This window comes from Marmota monax, unplaced genomic scaffold (assembly GCF_021218885.2).
Source record: "Marmota monax isolate L192 unplaced genomic scaffold, Marmota_monax_Labrador192_F-V1.1 WCK01_AAM20220418_F8-fsc00082, whole genome shotgun sequence".
Classification (NCBI taxonomy): domain Eukaryota; kingdom Metazoa; phylum Chordata; class Mammalia; order Rodentia; family Sciuridae; genus Marmota; species Marmota monax.
This window is the reverse complement of record NW_026695207.1, coordinates 6,875,001-6,883,185: the sequence shown is the minus strand read 5'-3', so window position 1 is coordinate 6,883,185 and position 8,185 is coordinate 6,875,001.

Genomic DNA, 8,185 nt, shown 5'->3' with positions numbered 1-8,185 from the left:
GGCCTGTGGCTCGGACAGGGCAGAATCGTGAGGATGAGCGTCCCTGGAGCAACCCGGGAGGCCCTGTCCATCTCACTGTACCTACTGCCTTCCCTAAACAGCTCTGTGAAACACATCCAGTGCGTCAATTTTAGGATTACCTTATTTTTGAATTTTTTTTAAAAAATAAAGCTTTGAAGGTTTTATTTTGAGATATTTGCATTTACAAGGCAGTTTAAAATTTAATAGAGATCTTCATTCCTCCCACCCTTGTCCCCAAGGGTAATAGTGCTGCATTGCAATACCATGAGCTTGGAACAGCGCTTAGAGGTCATTCAGATTTCACCAACTTCACATGCACTTGTGTGTGGTTTTCAGTGTGTGCACATGTGTGTACGTGTGTCGTGCATTGTGTGCATTCACACCCACATTTGTACATGTGCCCCGTGTGTGACTGGGTATGGACTTGTGTGTCTCAGCAGTTGCATCTCACCTGGAGAGACCTGTCACCCCACACCTTGCAGACCAGGGGCACCAGGTTATTGAGAAGCTACCCTCTTGAATCCCTGCCACTCCCCTACCCTCTGTCCCCTTCCCAGCCCTGGGCAACCACAGAGCCTCCATCTCTATAGTTAGACAAGTTTTTCGAAGTGGACCATGTGGCAGGTAAGTCCAGCCAGCAGCTGTCCAGAGTTCATTGTCGCTGCCCGTGTGCCCATTTAACCCTGCTATGGGTAAGCAATGTCCACATTGCCAATAGACACCACTGAAGGTCATCTGGGTCACTGCTCCCTGGGGCTATTATGAACTAAGCGTCTGTGGATACTCTATGCAGGATTTTTGTGGACACAAGCTCCCCTTTCTCAGGGACCAATGCCTGGGGCACTGTGGCCTGGGAGGAGTGGGCACGTGAGTTCAGGGGCAGCTGCGCCCTCTGGGGCTGAGCCGTGGCCTTCTCCACCAGCCTAGGAGCATCTTGCGTCCTCACAGGCACGCAGAGCGCTCCCTTCTCATGTGATTAAGTGCTTGTGACTTTGAAAATTACTTGGAAAAGTGAAGATTATACCGATAGTTTTTGACCTCTGTCTTTTTTAAAAGTAAGGGTCCCAAGGAACAAAGCTTCTGTTTACCCATTATTAATTTCAGCTAGGTAAAGTCTGCCTCTGTACCCACAGCAGGCTGGCCCAGTTGGGGACACACACCTAAGTGTGACTTTTTAAAGAAAGACCGCGCAGCGGACTCTCTGGCTTCTCATGGGTTCTTCCAGGAAGATGACAAGAACTTTTCCTCCCTGCAGGCTGTGCTCTAGAATCCAGGCCCCATGAGCAGGCCCACCTCCTGCAGGGGAAGCCCCTCCTAAGGGGCTTCCCCTCCAGCAGACGGGGGGCCCTGCTGGCAGGTGGACTGATGGCCGTGCCTCTTGAGTACTGCACACATCTCAGGGAAACTGCAGCACGGGAGCTCAGACCACCTGACAGGAATCCACCAGCAAGGCCAAGGGTAGGCCCTGCGAGCCGCCCTGGCCAGGCAGGCCAGGCCTGAGGTCTAGTGTGTGCATCCCCAGGCTGTGGCAAAGACCCTGAGGCTTTAGAGGTGTCCCTCCTCATTGTTGTTGTGGTGATAGACATCCTCGCATCTGGTGACTGTGACTTGGTGCCATGGAGGACAGCTGACCTCAAAGGTCTTTTGGGGTCTGCGTTCAAGTACCTGCTGTGGATACTTTGGGAACTGGGTGGGCTGGATCTAAAACAGTCCAATCATTGGTCAACGGCAATAATTTGCAGATGGGACCTTTCTTCTGAAACACAGACCCCCTATTCCCATTCCCAGCTGAAGTGGGGTGTTGGAGTTGGGCTCTGCCTCCTGTGAAGAAGCGGGCTGGGAAGGGTGGGACGGGGGATCCGGTCTTCTCTCCTCTGAAGTTCAGCGGGGCTGCCAGCCATGCTCCATCAGGAAGGAAATGTGCCAAGGGGACAACATCTTGCTCTCCCTGCTTTCAGGGACTGTCATTAAAAATGAAGCAGGGCACAAAGAGGCCCAAAGGCCTGGTGCTCTCTGCAGATACAGAGACGGACACGCTCCCAACATGTCAAGAACAATATCCATTTATGTTTACTCCTCAGAACGCAGAGCGGCCTCTCTGGCCTGAGCCGAGCCACGGAGGATTTGCCAGAAACAACAGAATGGCCTTGGAGAATACCGTGGGCTGGAGGGAGACCTGGCGCGGGGCATGGAGTGCGCCCACATTTTTGAAAGTGGTCTGCTCTGACCTCACTTGGAAAAGAAACTGCAGCTGGGAACAATGTGCCTCTGTCTTTAGTGTTTGCAGGTTTTTTTCCTTTAATAATGTATTGATGTGAGCAGCTTGGGCATGCCAAACAGATTCTCTACACAAAAGTCAACCGTTGGAATGAGGCTCCTCCGTCTGGCACAGTGCACTCAGGTAGAACGCCTCTCAGGAGCCATCCCTGCCAGCCACATGGCTCTGCAAGAAGGGACGCCCCATCTGACAGTCTCATAAATGTTTATTAAAGAGTGTTTCTGCCAACTTACAGGGAAAAGCAGCTGTGAGGCCGCAGTGTCAGTAATTGGCTTCTCAGTGATATTGTGAGAGGGCTTCCTTGGGACCACCAATATGCAGGAACTTTGCTGTGGGACTGGCACTAAACACTGGCATGGCCAGGAAGGGGGCTTCTTGCTTCGTGAGCTGGGCCGCCAAGCGGCTCCAGGCCAGCCCTTGCCCTCCCTGCTCTTCCTTCTCCCTGGGCCAGAGGAGGAGAAATCTTCATGTTCTGTGCTTGAGTGCCTTTCCTCCAGACAGGGAGAGTGGTTAAGCCAAGCCCTCCAAGTGCAGCTTCAGAGAGCTGTCCACAGCCTGGGGGCTTAGTTGTGCACACCCCCTGACTGTGCCTGAAGTCAAAATGCAGGCAAATTAGATTTAGCCACTTATTTGAATAGAGAACAATTCATGAGTCAGGCAGCCTTCAGAGCCAGGCGAGGTCTAGAGAGCTCTGCCCAGCAATGTGGGCCGACAAGGTGGTCAGCAGTGAGAGGCTGATCTCAGCTGCAATGACCGTCACGATCATGTGCTCATGTTAAGGTGCAGTTTGCTTACATGCAAAGTGTGCTACACAGGGAGGCAGTATTAGGCCACATTTAATTCAATTTTACATCGTAGGTGGTGAGGAAGTCCACCCTCTACCCCTTCTCTTAGCACCTCCCTGTTCCAAACCAAACTGGAGTAGTGACAGTGAGCCCGGCCTGAGCCTTTCTGGCCCTTAAACATCTAAGAGAGCACCAGAAAGCCGTAGAATCTAGTGCACCTGGATCTGATGGCATTTGTGGCATAAAGAAAGTTTATGTGCCTCAGAAATGGTGACATTCTCAGCACTGTGCTGTCAGAGTGAAGGGCAGGCTGGCTGTCCTGTGCAGAGGCTTTCAGGAGACGCTGAGACACAGGAGCTGACCCCTGGTGTTTCTGCCAGACTGCCTGAGTGTGGTGGCACACAGAGTTCTGAAAACTCTATTCAGTCTCAGAATAAAGCAGCTAAGGAGAGAGATGGCTTGGCTTGACACCCTCCAGGTGGGTGCTTTGAATGACAGCTGGGGGCCATCTTTCAGCCAGAGCTGCCCCTGGAGCACCGAGGAGGGAGTGTTCAGCCTTCAGGGCTGGGACATATTCCTGGAAGGTGGTGTCCTCTTCTCCCTGGCCTTGGGAGATAACACAAGGACATCACGCTGTCCTCACAGAAAACTGGGGCCTCGTACACCTGCTGGAGCGCTTTGGAATCACTGGTTTGTTATTCTCAATTGCATGCAGAGCACTCAGGACTCAGTCTAGGGATGGGGTTGGCAAGGAAGATCACAGAGGTTGGAATGGGATTTCCAAAAAGGGGGAGACCAGCACTATCCTAGATGGCGTAGGGCCCTTTCGAGATGGTACCTTGCATTGGCACTAAGAAGTTCTAGCAAGTCTGCAGATGGTTCCAGAATACCTTCAACTGCATTAGTTTTAAATGTCTTTTAAATTATTAGTTGTAAATTGTTGCAACCACTGAAGAATAAGTGTTGGTGGAACATTGACTTCTGCTGATTCACGATGCTGGGCATGGTGTTGTCAACCAGGGCCACAGACCACGGCAGAGTCTGCCATCACCGTCCAGGTCATTGCCACCAACAGGCATGTTCCACCAAGGCCAGGAACGGGCGCCCAGTGCCTGCTTGTTATTTGCCTACGGGGACATGACTGCGTTGCTGCTGTCTGTTTCCTCTTGAAGGACAGACGCTGGCTTCCTTGGCCTGTAAATTGCTGCACTTTAAATGTCAGCAAATACATTTCGTGATACTTTCAGGATTTTTTTACATAAAAATATTAGAATGTTCACTTGGTATTCAGGGCAGGAGAGCCCCAAGCCTGCCCACCATGGTAGGAGCGATGGCGTGCTCGCTCTGTCTTGCTGTGCTGGGATGTACCACACAGCTTTCAAAATAAGACACTTTGGGGATATCCTGGCGAGTATTCAATAAATAAAGCAACTTACAAACCATTCCTTAGAAAAAAAGCATTTTCAAAACATTTTACCACCTCCGCCGGGTTTCATTTATATGGTAATACTTAGGGGCTCCCTTGCCCATATCACCGCTTCCGGCCTGAGCTAACTGAATGCATTTTCCACCAGCGGTTTCACCTTGTAGGTGCTGAGATTCAAGGTTGCCCTGGTGCCCTCCCTGGTCAGCTGATACCCAGGAACATCAGTCCACAGTCCACAAGAGGACAAACGCTGAACAATGAGGCACAGCTTAGGCAAGTCCCAAGAAGGGAACTCGTTCTCCAGCTTTCCCACCTGTGAGGGCTGAGAGTGAGGTCCCTGGCCAAGGCTCTCACAGCACATGCAGCGGGTGGGAGTTCACGGGGCTGGTCTGCCACCTGGGAGGTGCGTGCCCCCAGATCATGCAGCCAGGTGCCATCTGGCTTTGGAAGATTTCCTGACTCCGTGGCATCCTCATGTCACCAAGTTGAAGTGTCTCTGGAGTGGTCCTCAGCCAGGGCCCAGGACTTCAAATTCTACCACCTCCTCCCCACATCTGGTCAAACAATATATCTGCAATAATCTGTGACCCACTGGGGGGACTCGGAGCTTTGAAAGGGACCTCACAAGAGCCATTTCCTCAAAGCACTGGCTGCAAGAAGATCACCAAAGAGAAATTAGCCTAAGACTTATGACAAACAATAGGGAAGACTTTATTCATTCAGGTCTGTTGCAATAGAAGTGAGAGACTGAGCCCAACACCAGGTAAAATGGGGACCAGCAGAGAGGTACAGCTAACGAGAGGGCCAGGGAAGAGATGGACGGCCACTGAGAAGAGCTGAACTAGGCATCGTGGTGCACCTGGAGACCAGGGGTGTCCCTCCACAGGCTCAGCAGGGGTTTTGCTTAAGTAGGACTCAACTGACCCATGTCGGAGCTCATGGAGAAGAGGTTAAGAGGAGGCCCAGGAGCACGTGTCCTTGTCACATTGATCAGAGTGTTCCTGCATCAGGGAGGTCCCACGATGTATTATCATCATCAATGTTTCTGCCATTCTCAGCTCGCAAAAGGGATGAATCCCACAATCTCAAGCTATGGTGGGATCTCACATGATGAGAACAATCGAGAGGACTGCTTTGGACCAGGCAGCACCCCAATTTTGACACCCCTCAATATTTCATTCATCCAATGGGACATGCATTGGCTCATTGGACCACAGGGGGTTGGTACATCTTCAAATGACATTACCACTTGAGTACCTGGAGTGCCAGACAGGGAAGTGGCGTGGACACCAAGAAGAGGAAGACTAAGCTGACCCAGACACAGCGAGAAGCAACCTGGCGAGCAGAGGGAGGAGGCTGCCGGCGCACGTTCCCACGTTGGATCTGGCTGTGGGTGTGGCTGAACATCACCGTAAGCAAACTGTGGCTTAGGAACACTGCTCTAGATTGCTTTGGTTTGCTCCTTATCTAGAGCCCTGCCCCAGTCCTTCTGGGTTTGCACAGTCATTTAGTCAGCTTTTTCACTGCTGTGTCCTAGATCTGAAAAGATCAACTTTAGAGGAGGAACCGTTTATTTGGGGCTCCTGGTCTCAGAGGTCTCAGTCCATAGATGGCCAGCTCCATTCCTCAGGTCCAAGGTGAGACGGAACATCGTGGCGGAAGAGTGTGGTATGGAGGAAGCAGCCCGGAACATGGCATCAGGAAGCTGAGAGACAGAGAGACAAAATACAAACCCCAAAGCCACGTCCCCGGGGTCCCGGGCCCTCCAGCCACACCCCACCTCCTGCAGTCACCACCCAATCAGTCCCTCTCAGGGGATTATCGCTGAGAGCTGGGCGTTCATAACGCAGTCCTTTCAGGCCAGGCCTTCCCGTGTGTCTCATGCAGGAGGTGGGCGACCCTCGGGTGGAGAGGGAGACTTGGGACCAGGCGTGCCCTTTCACCCCCGCTGCCGCTCTGAGCCCTCCTCTTCCACACACCTGCACTTGTGCTTGGGAAGGGCTGCCTGGTGTGTCACTGTGCTGACAAGCCGGTGGCCAGCCACCTGCCTCTGTGCCCAGGGGTGCTGTGCCTTTCTGTGTACTCCCCACTTTTCAGCCCAGGACAGCCCCAGGGTCAGGTGGCTGGGTCAGAGGGCATGTGTCTTGTCCTAGAGGACGTTGCCTGATGCTGACTTTCAGAAACGCCTCCAGCTTTGCATGCCCTTCACTAGTTCATTTCCTCCTCCAGCCCTGAGCGCGTCCGTGAAGGTGTGCCCACAGACCCAGAGGACAGCTCGTCTGAGGGTGGCACTGCAGGCCAGGGCACCAACACGTAGCCCTGCCTTGAGATGCAGTGTTCCTGATTCTGGGGAGAACATCTAGGGGTGTTCCCTGGGGGTATCCCCGCCAGGCTCCCAAGGTTCTGGTCTCAAAGGGCACCACCCCAGAGACCTCAGAGGCCCTGGACCTGGACAGAAGGGACTCACGCTTACGTGGAAGCAAAGCCAAGGTGTGTGCGACCAGGGAGCTCTTGCCCTCTCAGGCATGAGGTCACGCTTGTTGGCGAGAGCAGTTTCAGAAGGTGCTGGAAGGGTGTATGGCAGCTTCCCTGTTTTCGTGAGGTGCTCAGTCGGTTTAGTACACAGAGGTGCTTCACAGAAACTCTGTGGTTTTGAGGAGCCCCCGTTCATATAGAACACATGTCTGAGTAGCTGTAATTATAGACTCTTCTACGTACAAGTTTGCATTCCTTGTTTGAAATTTTATATCATTGCAAAATTTAGCTGTAAGAACATTCATCCTTTTAAAACTACTCATAATAATATTAGTAATACTAATGGGCTGAATATCTTACCATGGGGATTTATTAATAACTCGTGGTATTTACAGAACGTGACTAATGCGATGGCATTATTAAGTTGTATTTGATGGCACGGTCTCATCGTGTATAATCACCACACATTACTACATAAGTGAAATACAGTTTTCAAAAAGCAGACGTCTCATGATCCAGTTTTAATGACCACTATTAAAACAACTCATAAAGTAACATGCAGCAGCATGGCTAGACGGTTATTTAGGACATGCTAACAGGATTTATCTCTGTGTAGCAAGACAACAGCTGTCTTCTATCTTCATTTTGAATATCTGCATCTTCAGGAGTGTATTGCTCTTGTAATAAAAGTCGAAGCTGTCGGAAACCGCGCTGCTCCCCCCCAGTCGGGGTTCCCACGCTTTTCACGGGCTCCGCTTGGGCCTAGGGCTGCCCTTTGGGTGTTTCCTGATTTTCTTTTGCATTTAGGATCACAGTAGGCAGAAAGATGTTCCCCCTTTTTGAAATTAGAGGTGAGTTGGAGAAGCGCATCCTCAGCCAGAGCTGCTTCCTCTTGGGAATGATTTCTGCCACGCGGCCTCAGGTCAGGAGACCCTGGCTGGCACGGGCAGAGCGATAGATCCTGGGAACAGAGCCAGAGGCTGGTGCAGGGCTGGAAGAGGCCACTTCCAAGGAGATCACTGGGACCAAAGGCAGGTCACGGGGGATGAGGGAAAGCTCATGGTCCCGTCTTCCCAGTTAGGGAGAATGTTGGGGACCGGGCCAGGAAATCAGCATTCCCTTTTGATGCCCAGAAACGGCTGTCCTGAGGGCCTGAGCAAGGTGAGGTGGAGGAGAAGCTCAGGGGATGAGCCAGCAAAG